The following is a 9,441-nucleotide window of genomic DNA, read 5'->3' as shown; positions in this document are numbered from 1 at the left end:
AGAATTTTAACAAATAATAGGTTATTTTGAAGGGAATTTAATAAGCTTTAAAATCATGTTATATAAAATTTAATTTAAATTATATTAAAATTATATTAATATTATATTGGTAAATTACATTAATATTATTAAAATTTAATTTAAATTATATTTTTTTTATAAATTAAAGAAATATAAAAAGTGAGCAAAATCGCAAAGACAAAAAATTGTACTTCTAATATGAGATGCCCTGAGAAATCGATAATAAAACGCACGGTATCAATATTGCAATTAAAAAACTTTATTTAATGTTTCTAAAATACAAACAAACATAACCAGTACATATGCAAAATGACGCATTGTATCTAGCTGACTCGTCTTCAGGTAGTTGGAACCAAGCATCGCAGAAACAGGCACTCGATTCATTTATTCCAATTGTCCTTTTTATTATTGTACAATAACATTTATACTTCAGCAACAATTTTTATTATAACATATTGTAGAAGCATAGGTTATTTCACATTAAAAATACCCTGGGTATCTCAGGATATATCAGAGATTTCCATGCTTTATGATTTTACGATCATCAAATTTAACTTTTATAATTAAGCAATTCAACATATCTCATATTTTTCTATTAGTACAATCTTACTTTATCACCACATAAAGAATTTGTTGCCAAATATTTATTTATTAAAAATAATAAACAAGCTTTAAAGGCTCATCTCAATAAAATTTGAAGACATCCAAATTCTAAAATCTTTTTTTGCAACGACTACAGGCACGATCTAATAATGAATTTTCTATTAAATAGTTTTCAATCCAAGGGCAATAAATTCTTGATGGAACTAATAGATAGCGTTTATTAGCGGAAACGCCGCTATCTCATATTAGGCGCCTATCTCAGAATAGGAGGCTTTCCTCTATTTTTTAATTTCTGTATATTATACATTTTTTTTCAGTTACCATTTAAAATAAATAGAAATTTTATTATAATTCACTGTAGTAATAAAAAAAAATCATTTAAATGTTAATTTTCATTCTACTTGTGATAAAAGAGGAGATCCGGTAACAAGGAATACATCATAAAATAGAAACTCGAGTGACTCGAAATTCACACTTCTCTACAATTTTTACGAAATGTACTTTCTCCATGTTTTATCTTCTCTGAAAATTGTGTACTTTTGGACTTAAGAGCTTTCATAATATGGGGCGACTATGTAATACTTTACATCAGCCTAAGCATATCACGAAGTATAAGTGCATAAGAAAGTTGTTAGTGTCACAAATGATTAAAGTTGGACGAATTAACTATGAAACGTGGTGGACAACTGCGACGAACTCGGCGCTTGACCGCGGCCAGGATTAAAGTAGGTTTACACATTAATTACACGAGTAGCATAGTAGTACTACTTTGTTCTCTATCTCACCCTTCACGCTCACATATTACACACGCGACTACCATGTTTTACTAAAAGTTCCTGCTAAAAATCTCGTGCATCAGGGCGAGACTTTTCTCGGCGGATAAAATGAAAAGTAATTTTGGCCACGAACGTTGTTTAGCTGGAAAGTTACGATATGGGGATATCTAGAAGTTCTAAGGGCACGCCATGCGACTAAAAATATAAGTAAAAATATAAGTATACAACCGGAATTCAAGTTGCAACAATGGTACACGTGAGCAATGATGTAACTTTGGGGCAACGAGCAGATTTTCTTATCTTTGGTAATTGAAGTTACCACCTCACATCATTTAAGTTCATATCCTTCTAGTAGATTTAAATATAATATGACATTATAATCACTGAGAAAAAAAAATGTACTAAATTTTAATAAATAATTTTTTTAATTATAGTACATTTTATGGAAAATAAATATTTGATAAAATAATAAGTAATGATTAAATCAACGCACACATTCCAAATTAATGTATCAAATAAATATATGTTTATATTTAATAAATGTTCAACTGATACAAATCAAACAAATATTTATTAAAATTTAATACATTTTTCTCTCAATGTATCAGAATATTAGTGTTTTAATATCTTTATCGATATTTTATGAAGTACCACAAATTTTATTTTTCATCATCGATATTGTTATAAATAATAAATCCATTCTGCTACTAATATTTAGTCATTGACATTATTATATATAATACATATGTATGTTAAATTATAAATTGTATTATTAATACACACATACACTTAGATTAGATTAAACTATCGTGTAATATTATAATCGCCATTGATATATTTTATTTAGGATTTCTGACTTATTTGACGGAAGTTTATTAGTTCTAGAATGCTATTACATAAATTTTACATACAATTGAACGAGGTCATTAACATTAAGCTTCTTATGATCATTAGGAAGTCCAATCTGTCATGCTGGAACAAATGGCAATAAGCTTTTGAAAATTCTGTCCATTATAAATCAATTTGGATCTCCTAGTGCTTAATATCATAAAAATGTAATAAGTAATTTCAATTTTTAAGTAGATTTTTTGTTATTATTGTATTTTATTTAAGTATTATGAAAAGGGCACATATATAATAAACATAATTAAATTACAATACATTCATATTATTTCAAGATTGAATTTACTTATTGTTTCTTCTCTTTTAAGTTAATAATTAGATTATTCATGTTTATAAAAATTATTCGTGTTTATAAAAATCTTGATTATAAATATTTGGTCATTAAATGTGAAATATATGAAAAACTTATATTATATTAATTAAGAGTGATTTATTTCCTCATAAGTAAAACGTATTATAATAATATTGTATCACTTAATAGAAATAGTATTCTAAGTTAAATATTACTACTTATTGTGTGATATCTTCTCTGTATTATTTCGCAACATGAAAACCGTGCTGGCCCAATTCTATTTATATTATATAAAAACAGCTGGAATTCAAGAAAAGTCACTATCGCGTTTCTTCGACATTTTCTCAATGTAAGATGTTCAGAGTTTTAAGTGAAATCGGTACGTATTTGAAGAACTCGACTTCTACGCCGACGGGCGTTTAAATACAACTAATATTCTCAAAAATATAATTTCATCGGTTCAAAGTTCACAAAGATAGTTTTTCACCATTTCTAGCGCTCATCTACTCCCAAGTTGCGCGCCGTGAATCATCCGAAAAGGAAATAAGAGTAGATGAAGCCATTCCAGTCCAGTAATTGCATTGCATTCTACCTAGTTCGCTTCAACTTTGCACCGATACACCTTATTATTATCCACACGGTTACTTAAGAAAAGAAGCGAAAAGATACTTCCTCAACTTGCGCAACAGTATATATTTGCATAGAAATACATCAACTAAGGAAAACATCTGCATCGCATTGCACGCCTAATATTTTCCGTATACATTAAATGCAGGAAACAACGATACTGAAGTGAATACTTTCTAAATGATCACTACTATGCGCAATCAAACCAATTCCTTCTCATCGATTTCGCATATACTGCGAGATAGTCAGACACGCAGCATCCGTGACGTGGAAGCAATTTCGTGACATTGTAGCGCACAATTTCGGACTTTCTCCTCTCCAGTCTGACAATCTGTCGACCGTGGAACAGCGGCATCGTTTGCACGAGGTCACGAAATGCTATCAACGTGCGGTCGGCGCGAATTTTCTCGAGGAGAGAAATTGAGCAAAGCTGCTTCCGCGAAAGAAAAAAGGAGCCAGCGGGAAGAACGTTCGCACAATCCAATAGCTGAACATTTGACACCTAGCATGAAACTCCAGAAAATCGAAATGAAACGTTGCCACTGAAAACGAAGTGTAATCGTGGAGCGGATGGGCGTGATAGGAACTAGAACAGAAAGAGAAGATAGTAGAAGAAAGAGAGGAACAATAAGACGGAGTCGAAAATAGACAGCGGAAACCCAGAGAGACAGAGAGAGAGAGAGAGAGAGAGAGAGAGAGAGAGAGAGAAGAAACTACGGTCGTAATTAGAGGAGCACGTCGATTTCTACCCTCGAACGATTCCCATCGGAGGACCGCGGCATTGTTCAAGTAGAGGAATAAATAAATAGTTCCTGAGACAATCTCGAGCATCCGGTAACTGTCTGGGGACTTAAAAGTTAAATACAAATAATTCTCTGCGTTAATTAACGCAAAATTGTCGTACGTTTAATAATTTTCAATTCCGTTATAACTGTTCCGCTTAGCTCTACCCCTTTTTTCCTTCGATTATCATTTATCAAGAATACACATTAAATTAAATATATTAGTATTACGAAACAATAATATACGAGAGCCATTAAGGGTGTTGCGTTTCAGCAAAATGGCGATTTCTGTCAAGAACGCGGATACGCTTTTAGATAGAGAGAACATTTCAAAATAATTTCGCAGTTAGAGATAGCTTTTTTTTCCGGAGCTGTCGAGCGAAAATTTACTGGACTACATCGTGTATCCTGCACGTGCGTTTGCACGCGCAGTTCTGATATCGCAGAAAACCGATGTGTTTTCGCCTCACGTGCACGTACGCGTCATAAGAGAGTTCTTTTCGCGTTCCGGCTACAATAGGATATATCGGAGAATTGCGATTTTCTATTTCACCGTAGCGTTTGCTTTTTATTCGCAAAGCGATGCAGATTCTGCAAAACGACAGGGTACGATATCGTAGATGATTCACTATAATATCGATCAGACAAATGTTCTCTATATGACGAAAAAATTTTTATTATATAGATTAGATGATTTTTACCATATAGATATTTTCTATATACGATAAAAATTTTTATCACATATTATATATCCAAATGGCGATAATTAATTATTCGAAGGATCTCTTATCGTATAATATTCATGTCATCGGGAAATGTTGAAAAGTCCTAAATGTATCGCATGAGATACGTGCCATGTTTAAATTTAAGCGCATAAGTCATTCAAATAATCTATTTTCACACCCGGTTAAATTTTGAATTGATTAGCCGCTGAATTATAATATGGATTAACACAATTTGATATGGCCGAATACACTATGGAAGTGCGCATATTGGGTGACCGCACTGATTGCTTCATCCCAATAATCCTGCAACGTAACATCAAGCCGCAGCTGCTTCCATGGACGCCACGTGTCTATCGACAATCGTGACGCTAAATTTCCTGGACGTCATTAAAGTCCGAAATCAGATATTTGCGCGTAGTATCGCGGGATATTCTCGGAAAACGGTAGTGACTTGATTTTATTATTAGAAGTGGACAATTTTGCGAAAAATAGAAGTAAACGAGTTCCAGCGGTTAGAATGCTCATCCTAATAAGAGAACGGTAAAGTAACTTGATTTATACGGATGTTTTCTTCCATCGAATTTCTTTTCTCTTTCCTCGATCCCTATTTCTTTTCTATGTCCAGTTAGTATGTTTGAAGTCCCGCTGGTCCCCGTAGGATCAGGTAGGAGCAGGTGGCATGATATTCCCGATACTTTAGTGCCCGAAACAACTCACTTGTGAACTATGAACTTCGATATATTCGATAACCAATAAATATCCCCATTCATTAATTTAATTCACAATTTTACTAATTTTGCTAATCAATTTGTAATACAAATTTCATGTCTGCAGTTTGAACGTAAAATAATTGCTTTATATATTGTCAATTTACTTTTCTGTCTAACTACAGCTTGGCCTATATTTCACAGATCAATAATTTGATAAACTAGCTGATTATTATTCGCGTTTGATGATATTAATTATTATTCTGACTGATATACCGCTTCATGTCTAAATGACGAATATTATTCATATACAAATACGATGAAGATAGTTAATTATACTAAAAACTTTTTTTAAGAAATGATTTATTAAAAATGTCGAGAACCAAATAAATCAATTTTTATTGTTCACGACAATTTTAATCGTCACAATTTCAAATAGATTCTAATATTAACACAATTTAATGTTAGCGCAAAAAGAACAATTTATTTCGTATAATTGTCGGATAATATTACAACAAATATAATATTATTCAACAATTGCACAAGAACAATTATTATCTCTGTGCAAATATCAATATCATAATATTTTCTGATCTGTTTCCAACAGAATAAAATCGTCGATACTTAAAATAATATGAATCATCGTTTAATATAGATTTCTACATATTAAATAGAGATCTATAATTAAATAAATTCGCGTTTCAAGAATAATTTTTAAGAAATACAACAGGTGAAAACGTCTCGTATAACGGCAGAAAAGCAAAACAAAATATCCCCAATAGGGGATGAAAGTGCAGTATTCGAGACAATAAGTATCGTGTTCACGCCCGAACTTTGGACATTGAATTCTCTCATATGTACCAATGCTTCTGAAGACTTTCTCAAAACGAGATAAGGAAGTGTGCTGGAATACAAAACAGGCAGAGTAACCTCGTATCGCGGTGTAGCCTCCTTAAAAGCAGCACTATAGAGAAAACGTCAGTACGCCCGATAGCGTTTCTTATCACATGAATGAATAGCTCTCCGAACATCTCCGAGATCCTCAAGAAACTTACTTCGAGCGCCATAAAACCTCAAGTCAGAATTAATAAATGGCGGTATATATACTCGAAAAAGAAGCCCTGTTCTTCTCTTCAAAGCGCAGCTCTCTCTCTCTCATCTTCAAGTAACAGGATAATCCTCTTCGCATTTCACAAATTTAATTAAAGCTATACACATACAGTAAAGTTGAAAACCGTTAGCAGACAAAGTCTCAGGAATCCACGAACGATACAGGGAACATTCTGGACGAACTGTGGGACCCTGCCAAAATTCTCAATGCAATAGCAAGCCCGGAATCGTAGCTTCGCTACGACTGCACTTCGGCATAATGCGATGCTCGAAGTTTTCGAGAATCCGATCAAAGGAGTACCGGGGGAGCATACGCGCACTTCCGCGTGCTCGATGCAATACCGCGAATTTCGCTTCGTCCCAATTTTATTTCGCTATTAGCAGATGATAAAGCCAGCCGGATACGGCGTAGGAAGAGGCGGAGAGCAGAAGAGCCGTGCGACCGGAATTGCGTCGTGATATCCCCCGGGGGGGTTGGCGAGGGAGAAGCCGATGGCCGCGCGCGAGTTGCGCGGCGATGGTCGGGCGGCAGTTTGGAAGAATTGCAGCAGTTTCGCAACTGTTTTCCGTTCTTCTGTTCCCTCAACTGTTTTCCACGCTCCACTGTGCTTTGCGAAGCGCCCCCGCCGACGCCTTGCCGGTCCACCGACCGCCGCGCCGGACTGCTCCCGTTCTCTCTTCATCCCCTTTGCACCCCTCGACGCAAAAGCGAGCCTCCGCTGTACGACGAACTTTTCGTTATTATCGCTTTTCCGCCGACGAGCGAAGCGGCAACGACGGCCGAGCAGATCACCGGAAAAAGCATCCTGCTCTTTCCTCCTCGAAACGTATATCCCGAGTGGTAGCTAACGGGAAAAAGTAGCCACACGGTCCGACTTCGATCGACTTTTTCTCCTTTTCGGATCTTTGGCTGCTGTATTATTTATGCCGGCGCCGTTATTACCGCCTGATCGTCGGCGTTTGCCGAAACGTTCGCGCGCGTTTCGACGCGAGACGATATCGTAGTCTCGCACAGCATTTATTTAACTTCTACTAGCTGCTAAAACTTTTTCGCTTAACGTTTCAATAGCGAAGAGAGTACAATAGCGGAAGCGCTTTGGCCTTATCTGCTTTTTTTTTTCTTTCTAACACACGATATGTTTGTCGGAAAGATGTTTATTTGTGTAATTGATGTTGTTTTATGCGACAAAATTGCAGGCAGATTTCAATGAAATTATAATAGCATTCTCTCATGTGTATAAACAAACAAAAATGATATTCAATATGTGTATTGTATGTACACATTCTATACATATAACAGCTGATGCTTATTTGGGTTAATTCGTCTGCATTCATTGTATTTACTCCTTTCGTCTGCAATCTGGTCTGCTTTTATCCAATCCAAGTTTTTTTACTATTCTAGGCAAAAAATTCAGGATTATTTTTCAACATTTCTATTATATATATGTATATATACATAACCAAATAGTTTTTTTAACTGAAATATTCAAACCTTTATTCAATAAAAATTGAAATTTGAACAAAAATAAAGATGGAATTTGAGAAGAAAATTTTGCTCGTGTCTCAAAAAAGACTCAGATTGCAGACGAAGATTAATAATTGCTTTAAGCTTATCATTTGTATTTTTCATTATTTAAATGTAAATATACGAAGAATAAAAAAATCTTTAATAAGAAAAGGGTACCAAATACTTTCATATTTTTCTGAACGTTTTTTTAACATCTAATTTCAGTTTTGAAGAAATCGGCTTGATTGAATGATTCAGTTTGATACAGCGACGAGGAAGTAAAAAGAAAATAAAATGGGAAGTAAGTAAGCGCAAGAGAGAAACAGGAAGAGAGAGGGGAAAAGACAACATCGGCGAAGATTGAGACGCCGTCTGTGAAATTCGTCGAATCAGATTGTTTATGCGGAATATTCATCGGCGAGGGAATGCCAGCTCTCGACGGGGTGTTCACCCTTTCTTGCTGCTGATCGATAACGGAGGAACGACGGATGCCTCTCAGACGAAGCCGCGTCTCATCCAAGCACCCTGCCGTTGATCCGCATTTATCCTCCTGGGGAAGTCCTTAATTGCATTGTTCTCTTCTAATGAAGCTGTTTTTGTTGCAGAATAGAGTTAATTAGAAAGACAGGAACGCAAAGCGTTCGATTTCCCCTTTCGAGATTTATCTCGTCCCTTTTTTCGCGACCCGCTTGCGCGGCCCCCTTTCATTACTTTTCTTTTCATCGCGTTTTCTTCCCACACGCTCCTTTGGCAATATCAATAGAATTCGGAATGGACTTGACGTTTCATGAAATTTCTACTATCCAAGATACCGCGTGCACAGCAGGAGATATCTACAATAGCATCTTGTGTAATTTGACTTGATAAAATTAACGAGAAGTTTACGAGCTTGATAATTATATCCCAACCAATTGCGATTTTAGACGTAATTATGAGAGAAAGCTTATTTACTTGAAAAGTTGTTTTAGTAGTCATCCTTCAAGTTGTACAAATATTTCTCACGATGTTATTGGCTGTGAATGATGATTCAGTAATCACAAAGATAACTGCATAAGAGAAAATGAACAGCCGAAGAATGAAAACTCTATAAATCGCGAATATATATTGATGTCGCCGATAACGTTATGTTTGAAATCCTACATTCCCTCTTCTCTATCTCATTCCGATCTATTATCCTTCCCGTATTGCGGCCATGCGGCGACCATAAGAAGACCGTATGACGGCCATAAGATAAGATCACGAGTGATAAAGTTCAAAATCCAGATTTCTACGTACGGCAAAAACGTCGACGGGGCAGAACGAGATTCGTAGATTGAGCTAGACGAAAAAGTAATATGAGCTGTCGAGGACGTAGCGAGAGAGTCGCAAATAAGGATCCCCACCACGTA

Source organism: Trachymyrmex septentrionalis, unplaced genomic scaffold (assembly GCF_001594115.1).
Source record: "Trachymyrmex septentrionalis isolate Tsep2-gDNA-1 unplaced genomic scaffold, Tsep1.0 scaffold25, whole genome shotgun sequence".
NCBI lineage: Eukaryota > Metazoa > Arthropoda > Insecta > Hymenoptera > Formicidae > Trachymyrmex > Trachymyrmex septentrionalis.
This window is presented reverse-complemented; position numbering follows the sequence as displayed.